Source organism: Chrysemys picta, chromosome 1 (assembly GCF_011386835.1).
Source record: "Chrysemys picta bellii isolate R12L10 chromosome 1, ASM1138683v2, whole genome shotgun sequence".
Classification (NCBI taxonomy): Eukaryota; Metazoa; Chordata; order Testudines; family Emydidae; genus Chrysemys; species Chrysemys picta.
The window spans coordinates 342,634,453-342,649,351 of record NC_088791.1 but is presented as its reverse complement, the minus strand read 5'-3'; the positions used below and the strand labels follow the sequence as shown (position 1 = coordinate 342,649,351).

General features: G+C 50.5%; 1 protein-coding gene across 4 annotated transcripts in view; it reads right to left on the bottom strand.

The window, feature by feature from the left end:
• Positions 1–14,202, bottom strand: part of LOC101932303 (RELT TNF receptor) — a 75,727-nt gene extending 61,525 nt beyond the window's left edge. For 2 of the 4 annotated variants that reach the window (XM_065581784.1, XM_065581785.1), the window contains exon 1: positions 14,049–14,168. The gene's annotated coding sequence lies outside the window, so the exon portion shown is untranslated. Of the gene's footprint in view, positions 1–14,048 lie in introns of all 4 variants that reach the window. The other 2 variants (XM_065581786.1, XM_065581783.1) reach the window with 2 other exon arrangements.
• Positions 14,203–14,899: the final 697 nt, after the last annotated feature.

Sequence of the window (14,899 nt, the reverse complement as noted above, 5' to 3'; positions counted from 1 at the left end):
CCAGGGCTGTACTGCTACCCTTTGCCAGTGGGTTCACATCATCTCAACTGCTTCTGCAGTTAGCAGATGTAACCCTGCCTACGGGCACAGCAAGAGATTCAAGGAGCTGTGGGCTCTTTACCCACAAGCCATTGTGGCTGACTTGACTTTTTTGAATTGCACACTGGGCCTGATTCTTCTTGCAAAGCAGCTTTGCACAAGTGTAACTCCATTGATTTCTCTACAGCGACTCTTGGTTTAGACCAGCACGAGGGAGGGGAAAAAAATCTCACCCACAGCCTTGCAGTGGACCAGGAAACTACAACTTCTCTTTCCAGACACAGACCTCTCTTTTCTCACACAGATCTCCTTGCCTCTCACCTCGGGCTGTAATATGGTCTAACAATTCATCACTGCACCAATTTTATATCAGTAAAAAAGTATTGGGATGGATGCAATTAGCTTGAAAGAGGTATTTCACCCTCCATCACTATGCATCGCCCGGGATAGGTGGAAATGGCTGGGGAAAAACACCTTAAGTGCCAGGGACTCGGTTTCATTAAAAACCCAGTGAAACTAGAGGAACTGCACCAGTTCACCCCAGCTGGGGATCAAAATCTTTGCACTCTCCTTCCCTCAGTCCCCCTCTGTAGCTTAGGGGTAGCAATTCCACCTCACAGTCACCTGTAGCTCTTGACACACTGTTGATTGTTCTTGGCCTGACGAAGGGCACAGGTGGTGGCTGCATTATGATGGAGGCCAGGGGTAAGCAGCAGCACCTGCAACAGATCTTTTCCAGACCACATGTTCCTTGAGAGAGACTTCTTTTCAAAGCTGGTGGCAAATGGTTAGGATGCTCGATGCTTTTCTTCTCACTTCTGCCACCATTATGGGGGATAGGGAGACCTGGAGCATGCAGGGTGTGACCTCATGGAAATCAAATTGCCCAGCTTTAAGAATTTGGCCCACAGACTAAAGGATCCCAGCTAGGCCTATTGTGTCCCTTGTAATTGTTTGTCCTGAATACAGTTAGTTTCCCAGGGCTTTCAGGCCACCAGCAGCCTGTGCTGAGAGGGGAAGAAGGATACCCGAGTCATGGGGGAGAGGATGGCTTTGATGAGATAATTAAACTCTCAAAGTTCCCATCAAGCTTCTAAAGTTCAACTTCAGTGAAAAACAGAGCTGCCAAAGAGTGACAGAAGACAGTCAGGGGTCTGGACTGGGAGCTGGGGTCTGTGTGTTCCAATCCTGGCTTCTTCCATGGTCTTCAGAAGACACTTAGCTTCTCTGCCTCAGTTTCCCATTGGTCAGTTAGGGATAATGGTTACATACCATACTGTCAGGGTTAGTGTTCATAACACACGCAGCATTTAGATAAAGATTGCCGCCACTTAGTAAAGTATTAATAATACCATTGAGTTCTTACTCAGCACTTTTCATCCATAGATCTCAAAGCACTTCACAAAAGGTTAGTGTCATCAGGTTCATATGGGGAAAACTGAGGCACGGATACATGTCTTGCCTAAGGTCACCCAGCAACACAGTAGCAGAGCAGGGAACAGAACCCAGGTCTCCCAAGTCCTAGTGCAGTGCAGTGCCCTGTCTGCTAGGCTACACTGTCTCCACCTGCTGCTCCTCCTCACCCCCTTATAGGGGATGGACACAAAAGCTCAGCCCTGTTCTACCAGCAGAGAACTCTGCTCTCTCCAGACCTCTCACTGGGCAGATCACAGAACCTTAAACTAAATGTAACCACCACCTGGCAGTGAATAAATGCAGCAGCCAGAGGAAGAGGAAATTTGCCGAGCTACACATAAAGGGCTGCTCTGAAATCAGACCCAACAGGAAGCTAGGACAGGGCAAGATGGAAGGGAAGTCATTGACAGAAGGTTAAAGAAAGTCACTCAATGCTCTGAGCAACGAGCAGAGACCCCGGAGCGTCCATTGCCTGGTGTTAGCTGGGCAGGCCAGTACAAGGCCTGGAAGACAAACATTCAGGGATGCTGAAACAGAACCAGGAACAAGTAACATAATAACGGCCATACAGAGTCAGTCCAGAGGTCCATCTAGCCCAGTATCCTATCTTCTGACAGTAGCCAGGTGCCCCAGAGGGAATGAACAGAACAGGTCATCATCAAGTGATCCATCCCCTGTCACCCATTCTCCCACTGTGCATCAATCTGAATCGGGCTGAGACACCGCTGTGGATGAAACGTCTGGTTCAGTCTCTGTGGCCTCCTCAGTCTCTGGCCACTGAGCAGTGACCACCACATGTGATGGCTGATGCCTGCCCCCTTGGAAGTGGACTGAGACCCCCACCAGCAGCCATGTAGTGGCTTCACACTGCCACTAATCCGGACCAGCCTTGAATGGGTGCCTTATGGGTTAAGGGTTCCCTGCCAGTCCCATGAGCCACCCAGACCCCTGAAACTAGGGCTAGAAGAACTCCCTCAAACTGGCAGTCAGGCAGCCCTTCCTGGACTTCCCCAGCTTTGCTCCTGCAGCCGGAGACGTCTTGGCTTCCCCTGTAACCTTGAGGCTCTGGCCAGGAGTGTAAAACGCAGGGCATCGTTCGAGTTGGGGAGGATGAAGTAGGCTGAGAAATCTGCTGCAAACTCCTTGGAGAGTCTGTGTGTTCCAGTGCCTGGGATCGGGGCTTGGGAGAGCTGGGTTCCGGTCCTGGCTCTGCCACTGCCCTGCTGGGTGACCTTGGGTAAATCCCTTCCCCTCTGTTTTTACACCAATGCTTTGTCTTCTCTCCCAGACTGTAAGCTCTTTGGGGCAGGGACTGTCTGTTACTGTGTTTGTACCTCACCTAGCACAATGGAGCACTCATCCCAATAGGGGCCTCTCTACACATGGCTGGACTGAGTGTGAGGAGAGATTTAACAAGACTGGGACTGGTCAGCTTGGAAAAGAGACGACTGGGGGAGGGGGGGGAGAATATGATAGAGGTCTATAAAATGATGACTGGTGTGGAGAAAGTAATAAAATTTCCTTTTCCTTCTTATAACGCTAGAACTAGGGGTCGCCAAATGAAATGAATAGGTAGCAGGTTTAAAACAAACAAAAGGAAGTATTTCTTCACAGCGCACAGGCAATCTGTGGAACTCATTGCCAAGGGATGTTGTTGTGAAGGTCAAGTCTAGAACAGGGTTAAAAAGAGAACTAGAGAATGTCATGGAGGATAGGTCCATCAATGGCTACTAGCCAGGATGGACAGGGATGAAAAACCATGCTCTGAAGTGTTCCTAGCCTCTGTTTGCCAGAAGCTGGGAATGAAGCTTGCGCTGCTGCCGGCGCCTTGGCCCTCCTCTCTCTTGGAAAGGCCCTGCAGGGCTGCCTATCCCGTGCAAACTCCCATTACTGAAATGGCAAGTCCCAGCATAACAGAGCCTGGATAGTTCCCCCGACACACACGTATTGGGCAGGGGGGGGGGGAGAAGAGGTAGTGCATTGTTTGCCATTTTGAGGTCAAACAAGCAGGACTCCTCTTCTTAATTCTCTGCTCAGTTCCATGCTTGTTTTCTACCTCTTCTATCAACAAACTGGCTTCAAAATGTGGGTTTTTTGCAGTGATCCAGCAGTCATCACAGCTGAGTTCTCACTCACGTGCAAGACAAAATCTGGAACAAACAGAGAATGCCCGGCTGCCATCTCTTGGCTCTTTGCCAGGGTGAGTTTTTATTTGTCTGTTGCAGGCCCCTTGATTGTTTGCAGCCCTGTTTTTCTGAAACATCTTTGTTACAACAGCACAGAGAGGAGCAGCTGATCTGTAAACAAATGCACACAAACACCAGTCTCTCCAGCACATTGGTGGAGTTTTAGGCACCACATTTCAGTTGTGTTGTGGGGGGGAAAAAAAAACAGTTATTAGTTATTTGTATCACTAGCACCTAGGAGCCCTAGTCATGGACCAGGGCCCCATTGTGCCAGGTGCTGTACAAACCCAGAACAAAACTCCAACCAAAAAGAAAATAAACCGGAGAGCCAGGTTTTATACACACCCCTGAGTAATTGCATCACCTTGCAAGGGCACAAACATCTACCCAGGGCAAAACTGACAAGTCTAGTATCACTCTCGAAGCAGAGTGACATCTAGAGTCACAAGGCCTCATCTGAAAGTTAGTTTTCATGCACAGGGTTATGGGTAAAACGCTGGGGCAGATTTTCTTCAACAGGCCGTTCACAGCTTTCCTTGAAGGGTAAACCCCACTTTCTCCAGCATTTGAAATGCTAGAGAAAGCCTAAAAGCTCTGGTGGAACAATAGGGTTGTGGGGTTTTGGGGCTGCTTTAGTAACCTCAACCATATTAAACCTCAAATCTAGTTTTCCCTGGCGGACTCGAGTGGGAGCTCTCTGCACTCTGCTGGAAGGGCAAAGAGGTTATTTGCCTAGAGAAAAGAGTGTATATAGGGCATATGAAGAGAGCCATGGAGAAGGAAGGGTTGCTCTTGTTATTTCACTCCCTTTGTGCCACAATCCTGCTCATCCAGAGAGTCTTTATGGGAAGTGGGACAGACAAGACTGGAATGTCTGAAGGTAAAAACAAGCAGCAAGGTTACACACAAAGTTTTTCAGATCCTCTTTGTGCACAGTGAATCAGCAAAAGATACACAAACCCCTTCCCCCCCCCCCCACAAAAAAGCAAAAACAAAAAAGGCACTGCCTCATTTCCACATAGACACTTAGCAAATGCCCTTTAAACGAAACGAAAGGGAACTCTCAGCAAGCGACAGCCTCCTTTCGGGGCTCTCTGGCAACTGGCCAGTTCAAAGAGCTGGAGAGGACAACCTCTGCGGCTTGTTGCCATACAAAAGAAGCGAACCCCTGTGAAAATAAAATGGGGACCTGGGATCAGTGCCCTGGTGGGTTGCCAGGCCCTGCGGAATGAAGACTTATGACAGAAATACACAGGAGGCAGAAATAGAACGCAGCATGAACAATGAAGCGACCACGAGGCTTGTACCTTGAGAACGAGCTGCAGGGCAGCCTCCCCCTCCCAAACGAAACGCTAGGACAACGCAAGTCATCCACTGTGATACTCTGACACTGTCACAAGATGCTATGCTGGGGGAGGCAGCTGGGGGACTGACAAGAGTTACTCAGAGACAGTGGGGGAGGAGATGGAGATGAAAAAATTTAAAGGGATACACAAAACCAGATCCATTTTTCACCCTAGTGACACCCTCAATGGATTAGAGCTACCAACTGTATCCATCATCATCTAGTTGACCTTTTACAGCTCACTCTGCCTGGATGGTGATCCACACACGTACATGCACTAGTAGAAGGTGCATACACACGTGCGTAATAGTGCCCTACCAACAGAGACAGGACCTATTCCTACTGACAGCTCAAGCGGTCCTCCTTCAGCTCACAAGATAGAGGGGCTTTATTTTTGGAACTCATGGGCCAGGGCTGCAGCTCTAGGTCCCCAAGCGTGGGAAAACAAGGGACTGATACACATCAGGTGTCTTGTCTGCAACACGCAAATCCCCCATCGTGAAGGCCATTGGATTTGGGTTTCTGGTCTAGAAGGGAGAAAGGTTCCCAATTCAAAAGACAACCTGCCTGACTCCAAGACTGCATTGCTCCCTGGGATGCAGGCTGTCTGATCATAGGTCTGGACAGTGCCTAGCACAATGGGAACCTGCTCCTTGAGTGGGATTCCTAGGTGTTACCATAATACAAACCACCCCCTATTTTCACAGAAATTCAAAAAGCGGCACAGTCTGAGCAACAAACCAGCAGCTCTTTCGCCAACTCCCTCCCTCGCTTCATGGCCTGGGAGGCAACACGACATCTGGCCAGCTCCCACTTCAGCAGAGAGAGGCCACTAACAATAGGGAGATTGTTCGGAGGAAGGAGGGGGCAGCCATGATTAATGCTCAGCAGGTACTCTGAAGATTAGCAGCAGCACTGCATATTTTATTCTCTTTGAGCGCAGAGGAGAGAGAGGAAAAACCGAACTAAGCCTAAGATGCAGCTAATTACGCTTTCAAATTCATTCCAGTAAGGGGTGCTCTGAGCAGTGAGCAGCCAAGGGCCCCAGTCCTGCAAGGAGCTCAGCATGGTACACCTGTGCATGAAGCCAGAGGGCTCAGCCCCGCCCACACTTGTGGATCCTACTTGCTGCCTAGGTCAGCTTCCAAACAGCTGCTGGGGGTAATTATAGGACACGTCTCCCCACCTCAGAGTGGGGTCCAGACACCCACTTTAATGTAGAAACAGGACAGCATTCCCTGGAACATAAGCACCCTCAATGTTAGATCTTTCTCCACTTTCTCAGCCGCCTTTGGGTAGCTCGGGGGGGGGATGGCCACCCACTAGGGACGGTTCCATCAAGTCTTCCCAAGCTCATGCGGACCCAGATTTCTCAGTAACTCCAGAGCAACTCCATTGGCTTCAGCAGAGCTACCCCTAGCAGAGAGCATCTTCAGGCTGGTGTGGTTAGAAAAGGAACTGCCAGACTGTGTGTCCAGTCCTGAAAGACCCTCATTTCCAGCCTCATTCATGACAGGATAAGGGGGGGTTAAAAACCCACTGGATGACTAGAAGCCAGTGTCCTTCTCTAAGTGACCTGTGATTGGGCAGGAGCATTAAAAGGACAATCCCTGCACTGCCAGGAGCACCTCCCACACCCTCCCCATGGGGAGACGAGTAGAGGGCGATTGCTGTGCCACACCTTAGCATCAGCCCACTGCTCTTCCTTGTGGGGGCCCCTCTGCCCCCACATGCCAGGGATGGCCCCGAATGCAACGCGGACTTGGCAAAGCTGGTATCCAACACAAACGCATTCCATCTTCAGTCTCGTTTGCCTAACTTTGCGGCTAGAACCCAAAGCCCCCGGGGCCTAGCTGTGATGTAGGGGACCCTCCATTCCTACTGGTGTTTTGCCCCAAGAGCCTCATTCGACAGCACTGCACGCGTGACGGGGTCACTTTCAGATTTAGGCACCATGAGCGGTCACAACGGATTAGAGTCATGGGGTCTGTTCCATCAGCTGGCATAAGTGTGTAATGCCGTTGACAGCAATAGAACTACACCGATTTACACCAGCTGAGAGTCTGGGCCAGTTTCCACAGGAAGTTGTGCGTATGAATGGAGACGGTGGGGCGAGGGGGAGAAGTAATTTCACGGACGGACTTTATTTTCTAGGGGTGCTACCCAGGGCAAGGCATGGAAGAAAGGGGATAATGTGAAACCGGATTCATCTTGATTAGTAGCAGATTCTACAAGAAAATAGCACTTAAGTCTATCGATCCCTGCTCTCTTCTTGGTAATCCTGTGGATATACACCTAGGTTTTTCAGCACAGCACCAGGAGAGCTCAACAAATCATGAGGTGAGAGGAAGGCGAGAGCAGCCATTCTTCCTGCTGGGATGTTAAAACTGGAGGCAAGCGGAGGCTAATGGCTTGTTTACAAAGGTGCCGAGCATTTGCCATTCCCATTGACCTCAAGTGCTCAGCACCTTGGATAATCCAGCCATAAGCAACTGGCACAAAGTCACACAATGAGTCGGGGCAGATCCGGTAACCAAACCGCAGCGTCCCAGCTCACCTCCCCCACACTAATCATTAGACCACATTACCTCCAAAGGAAGAAGGAAAAAAAAAAAATGCCAAACAAAATTGCAGGTGCCAAAAATAAAGAGACAGACAAAACAAACCCACATGCATAATTTGGACAGATTACAATTTCCACGTCTAAATACACTGCAAACCAGTATGTAATTGGAGCAGCATGAACTTGTCAGATTGAAAGAACAAGCTTCTGAAACGCAGTGATTCATCTTCCACCCCTTCGGGGGGTGGGGAGAACATTGGGGGGTCCTCCCATCTAAACATGGCCAACTCCCTTTTCTGGCACATATGCCATAGATTAGACATTCTCCCACTGAAGAAGAGGTTGATTAGCCCTGGCTGCTTGGTGGATTTTCCTGCAGAAGTCTGCCAGGGAGTCATGAGGCTGTCACCCACACAACCTGGGAGGGGAGCAAAGCGAAGATTCAGCCACCAAAGCGTCTTTAGAGGCTACCCAACACTTGCAGAGCTAGCCGGGTTTCTCCGGCCACGGGCGGCAGCTTGCTAGCAGGGCTGGGAGGGACATTTGATTCAGTTTAAAGCAGTATTTTACAGCACCGGATTTGCGACTCACAAAAGCAATACTGCAGCACCCAGAGGCGGGTAGCGCAGAACGGGCAGTGGTTTTGTACTGGCTCTTTTACTAGTTTTCAGAGGACTAAGCCCAACTGTGGGACAGAAGTGAGAAATTGGACAGCATCATTACCATCTTTCACCCTGGCCCCCTCCCACCATTACAGACATCAAACCACAGTCAGTTTCTCCATCATGTAGCATCTGAAGCTGCAAATGGGCCCCACTCTCCCCTCCCCAAAATGCTGGCCCCTCCCAGCACACTCAACCCATCATTTATACAGCAAACCAACACAGTCCAGTCACTGATTGGCCAAGGTCAAGCAGAATAGCGCAGGCAGCCTATGACGGAGGTGCTCCGTGCCAACCATTCCTTGATTAGTTTTAAAGTCAGAGCCCAGCAGCCCCCGTGCTTCAGTTTCCCTCATTTGATTCAGAAACCCCCAGCCACCCTCACCCCCAATCTCTTCCCTTGGGGGTTTGGTTTCCTGAGACACCAGAGGTATCTGCCTGAGCCTACCCAGGCACCCAGCCCAAGGAAACTGAGGGGTCTTTATTACTCCACCTCACAGATCTCTCTTGGTGGTCACAGGCCGGCAGGAACACTAGCACAATCATACTAAACATCCTGAATTAAACATGGGAGGATTAAGGAAAGACAGCGAAAAGCACATTACTGACACAGCTGTTTTGGAAGCCGGCAGCCGACAGCTGTTACTGCAATGCAGATCCCCACGCAGAGCCTGGAGGAGAGGTGAGGAGTTAAGAAGTTCTGTTAAAAGAGAACTACCTGCAAAGTTATTCCCCAAGGCTGGGGAGTACAGTTATTGTTCCAGAATGAACAGTACGCCAAGCTGCTGATCTCTCCAGTCCTGCATCTCCAGGCAGTGTTAATCGCACCTTTGATTTGGATTATCATAGCATTTAGGAGCCCTAATCATGGAGCATTGCACCCCATTGTGCTAGCAGCTGTACAAACACACAAGACTACCCCTGCTTAAGGCGCTTACAATCTACATACAACACGTGTCAGCTCAATGCTGCACCTCAATTTGAAGATGCCGTTACTTGAGAAGGCCATCAGTCCTCCTCCCTCAAATCCTTACAGGGCATGTGCGCAAGCCAGGAGGTGATTGTAGAGTTTAGTACTGTAGTGAACTGGGTAGTTTTTGTGTGCTGCATTGCCCTCCACTGGACGGACTCAGAACTGCTGTGTGTCACAGGCCCTATACTGCCACCAGAGATTCTCCCTTTAGTTAAGGCAAGAGGCTATAGCATCCAGCTCTCCTTTATTTCACGCCCAAATTTACTAATCCTCACAAATTTGTTGATCTCTCTGCCCCTCCCCTTTTATTGTTGACAATTTACATCAGAAATAAAGAACATAACAGCCATACTGGGTCAGACCAAAGATCCATCTAGCCCAGTATCCTGTCTTCTGACAGTGGCCAATGCCAGGTGCTTCAGAGGGAATGAACAGAACAGGGAATCATCAAGTGATTCATCCTCTGTCACCCATTCCCAGATTCTGGCAAACAGAGGCTAGGGACACCATCCCTGCCCAACCCAGTTAATAGCCAAGAATCATGACCAAGGCTGTAGAAAGTTATTTACAGCAAAGGAAGGAATCCCACCAGGTTTTAATTCTCTTGCAGAAATAACGGTCTTTGTCACATGTTGCATCCCACATTTGGGGCTTTGGCAGGTTGAGAGGGATGCAACAGACTAGACCTGTGCTTTCTGGGGGGAGGGAGTGGGATGGATCCAACACCTGGCTCCACTGCCCCAGTGAAATTCCAGATGTCTGTGGCAAAGTGGCAGCCCTGGAGTCCTGGGTGGCCAAGAATTGCTTACAGTGCATTCACCCCATGATGGGAATCCACGTAAACACAGGCTAGGGGGTGGGAAGGGACACAACGAGTGCCCAGTCTAGTCCATGCCTAGATGGTGATGGGGTACAGGCAGTTAGAATGGATTGAGACAGACTGGACCAATGATCCGTCTGTTGGATGCAGTGGTGTGCCTTTCACAAAACGGAAAGAAAGTATGTACCTAGTAACATCAGGTTTGGTCGTGTCCATGCTAATGTGCCCACACAGCAGGGACTTCAATTATCCCCACATACAGGCTAGCCACATCGCTGGGCTTTCTAGCAGCTCTGATTCATCCCCTCTGATGAGCCTGTTACCCAAGAGGATACTTTCTACTCTGAAGCCTGCACAGATGGGGCTTTATTAGCTCCTATGGGAGATAATGCCACAGCCTAATCGAGCGAGCGAGCCTGCTCCCTGGAGCTTTATTTCCCTTCGGCAGCAGAACGGCTTGGTGGTAGCAGAGAACATGTAGTTCCAGGCGGTGTTGGCTTTCAGCAGCACTGGCTGGAACTTCAGTGAGCTGCACTGATCACTTTTTCCTTCCTGCCCCATGGGGAAGCGAAGCGCACACTTCCAACGGGATCCGTGTACAGGGGCCTGTAAGCTACAGCAGAGAGTCCAGTAACAGGCAGCCAACCCACACCTCAGTGGTGCTGGGAAAACAAGGCCATAGATCCTCTCCTCCCCCCCCATGTAGGGTGACCAGACAGCAAATGTCAAAAAACGGGACAGGGGATGGGGGGGTAATAGGAGCCTATATAAAAAAAATCCAAAAATCAGGACTGTCCCTATAAAATTGGGACATCTGGTCACCCTACCCCATGTGCTTTCAGCCACCCAAGGAGTCAATTCCCAGAACTTGGGTGCCAGGAATTCCTGGGCCCTACTCTCATCTCTGCCACTGACTTACTCACTGGCCTTTGGCAAATCACAATGCTGCTGCCTCGATTATCCCCCATCTGTAAAACTGCGGGGTTAATAATTATCTACACCACAGGGATGTTGTGAGTAATTAGCAATTAGGAAGTGCTTTGCTGAGGGCAATACATAAATGCCAAGTAGAATCAGCCTAGTGAGGCAGTGACACCTTGGGGATGGAGCACTGGACTGGGACTCGGGAGACCTGGGCTCTATTACTGGCCCTGCCACTGGCCCGTTGGGTGATCCTGGGTCACACCGACTCCCCCCATTTGTAAAGTGGGGATGTTGAGCAGGTAGGGTCTGAGTCCGGGATCATAACGATCCCCTCTTCTGGCCTATTCTATCTTCTGATTATTCTTGTTTCTGCATCAATAAGGAACAAAGCATGTGCGCACATGCACAGACTAGAAAGTTGCTGCAACCTACATATGCCGGGGGCTCTCCTGCCAGAAGTCAGGCCAACGTAGGAGTGGTGTGTTACATCACTTTTCAAAGAGGGGAACAGCTAGGACATCATCCCAAAGGCCCACAGACTTTGAACAGTCAGATTCAAGTTCAGGCCTGGGGAAGGAGGGGCGAACACCCACTGTGAGGCCTCAGCCTTCACAGCCCCATTACATTCCAATGCTTCAGCTGCACACAACGGTAAATGAAAGTAGCACAGATCCTTTCTAGCACATGTCCCACAAGAAGCCATGAAGGGATAATAGTGCAGATCAGTGGAGCAGGATTCATGCAGCATAACAACGAAGGGGAGGAGAAAACCCTGCATTTAAAGAGCTATTTTTCCCTGCAACAATCCCAGCTTTTAGACCGTTCCATTATCTTGATGCACACAGTGCTACAGGAGAAAGCTTTAGGGATTTGGGTTTCTCTAGATTGCTGAAGTTAGAGATTTTACTCCCAGTAGGGGCACCTTCGTGTTGTACACTGTTCTCTCCTCACTGGAAGTCTCGGTATTATAGGATTACTTAGTACAACACAACAGAAATATTAAAAAAAGCTGGGACCAAAATGGCTCCCCACTTGCTGATGTGATGGCTGCCATTTTGGCCAACATCAGAGAACTCCAGAGCTAAAAATACAAATCTCTGGCTGGGGTTATAACCCAAGCTGTAAAGAGCACGGCTCTAACACCCCTGCAGCCTCTGTGGATTGGCTACAGAGGTGGGGACCAGTGGATTACACAGACATGCTTTGCCAAACCTCCCCATCCTTGCTAAAGGCAACTGGGGGGTTGTCCAAGTCTTGGGTATGAGGACTACAGGATCCCATGGGGGACCAAAAGAACAGGTTTGCCTAATCTCGCTCCTCTCCCCAAATGGGAGAGTATTTGCACCTTGGAGAAGGTGCAAAAGATCTAGCCCCATCTGGACATGGTTTGAGACTCCTGATCACTTAATTTTCAAAAAAGTGAATTCTTGTTCAAAGGATGCTAAGAAACTTTGAACATGCAGAAGAAAATACACAAGGGATCAGTTACCTCTCCTTCCCTTCCCTCCTCTCTAGTCTCCCTGCGGAGCCACAGCCTATCCTGTCATTCACAGGCCGCAGACTTTGCAGCCGAGTCAAGCCCAGCATGCTTTCCCGCACCATTGCACGCTAACCCTGCCCACCAATATCCCTTTTAACAGGGCCTTGTCATCTTTTAAGGACCACTTTTTTTTTTGTAAACCACCACACAGGTCAGGCAGTTTTTGCTGCTCCCAGCAACCTGCAGGAGGCACATCTCTGACTTGCCACCTGCAACAACCTCACAAGCAGCACCGCACCGCACACTTGGCCGCAGCTACTATTTCACACCATTACTCAAGCCCTGACTGATCTGACGGCAAGTGAAGCCTTTCCCGGCTCGGATGCAGAACGGGATAGCGGAAGTTAGGGGCAGGCTGCGGCTCCGCAGAACACGTTCAAGTTAGTACCTGGAACCAACCGTTCTTTCCTTCCCTCCTCTTACAAGATCGGTTTCCTTAACCATGGTTTCAATCCTGGCCTGGTGACCTCCCTCGCCCCATGCTAAAGGAAACGAGCAATACAGAAGTCCCTGTACTTAGCTCCTGCTCTGGGAAGTGCAAGTTCAGGGGCCACGTAGTCGTTGATAAAATATACCGCATAGGAGGATACAGACTCCCGAGGAATCCGAGGGAATTATGCCCCTCATATTCTGCGGATCTCTAGTTACAGTATTTCTGCATCCGATCTTCTAGGTGTCCTCCAGACCCCAGCTGATTAAACCAACCACGTTTAGGGTCTTTTGCTCATTCACACACCATTGTAAGTCTAGAGTAACAATCCTTCCCAGCTCGCTTTGCTATGCCAGGATGATCGTTTAATGCGGAGCTCCCGCACATCAAACAGACAAAGGGGCTGCTACAGCGGATGTTTGAAGACTCCGCGCTCACTTTTCCAGCCCGGCTTCCCACAAAAAACTGGGACCAACCTCAGCGACCGGGACAAAACAACCAGGGGGTTGTTAAATAAAGACCACGACACAGACAGGTCTCCTAAACCCAAACAGACTCGTTAGCCTCCTATTTCACTCCAGTCACGAACAACTCCCCCTCCGTAAGAAGAGCGGACTCTAAACCGGTTCATACTCAACAGATCAACGAGACATAACGCCAGCCCCAGCGAATCCTTCAGTGCGTGTTTAAAATCAAAGTCACCCAGCCACAAGATGCCAATGGGGTGAAACGGGGTTATGATTTTTCCCATAGGTAGTTTTCCATCTCGCCAGCGCACTGCTAATGCCAATGCCTAGAGACCGGCAGCGGGAGAGAATAAATGAAGGGAACTACCACCCATTTTCCTCAACTTACTTTTCTTGCACTCTGCTCACACAGTGACTAGAGCAGACCCAGCTGGGGGCTACAAGACGTAGTGTGCCAGGGACTCCGCTCGCAAACCAGCCCCGTGTCCGATCAGATGATAACTGCCCGGAACACGCGATCCTTCCCGGGTAGGGGCGTGAGGCTTAGGAGAGCGATGGGCTGAGGACGGGGGCTCACAAGCGTTGGTCACCCCAAAGCCACTCTTTGGGCAACGAGCCCCGCGAGTCAGGACCAGCCCCCTGGGCGGACAGAGACAGCGAACCCAGCCCAGCCAGCTCCTTACCTGAAGCGTCTTCCCAGGTGTAGCCCGGAGCGGAGCCGCCCTTGCAATACCCTAGAACCGCGTCCAAAAAGCGTGAAATTGAGCCTGACCCAGCGCCGCTCGGCTCCCTTATGAATGAAAGGCGCCGGCTGGAAAGTAGCAATTCTGCCGGGAAGCCCCGCCCCTCTTTATTGCGTCACAATCGAACGGGCCACACCCCCAACTCCCGTGTCTGACTGTTCCAAGCCTCCCGCCTGCAGGAAGCTGCTTCCTCCGCAGCGGCGCCTTCTGGTGGGCGGCGTATTCAAGAGAAAGCGAGTGCGGAGGCCGGATTCCTGCCCCTCGCCCGACAAAGATCGCTGTAGTTCAAGCGTCCAGGTTTGTGGTCCAGCTGATTCTCTGAAGTTCCCACGAGTTAGGAGAACCAGCAATTCCTGGGGCCGAGCAGTGGGAAACTGTAAAGGGAGGAGGCACAGCGAGAGCCCCAGATTTTTGGGAAGGGGGGCAGCGAGGGGAAAACTCTCTCTGGGCCTAGTGTCTACTGCTTTGTGCAGAGGTTGACCCCTGCCTTGGGCACAATGGGTTCGGACTCTGCCCAGGTGCAAAGAACGGCCCCATGGAGCAACTTGCCAGGGAATCAGGAATGGCCACTGCTGCCCAATGGACACAGGATCCAAGCCCATCCCACACCCAACCCTGTTCTTCCACAGGCCTCTGACAGACACCTGTGGGGTTGGTCTCTGTTTGAGCACTTTAGCAACACGTGGATAGCTGGTCACATCAGTGGAGTCTCATTGAACTGAATTGGTTGCACAAGGCACTTGAGGTCAGGGCCTGAGTCTCCTCTCACTCACACCTGTTTAAGTAATTCC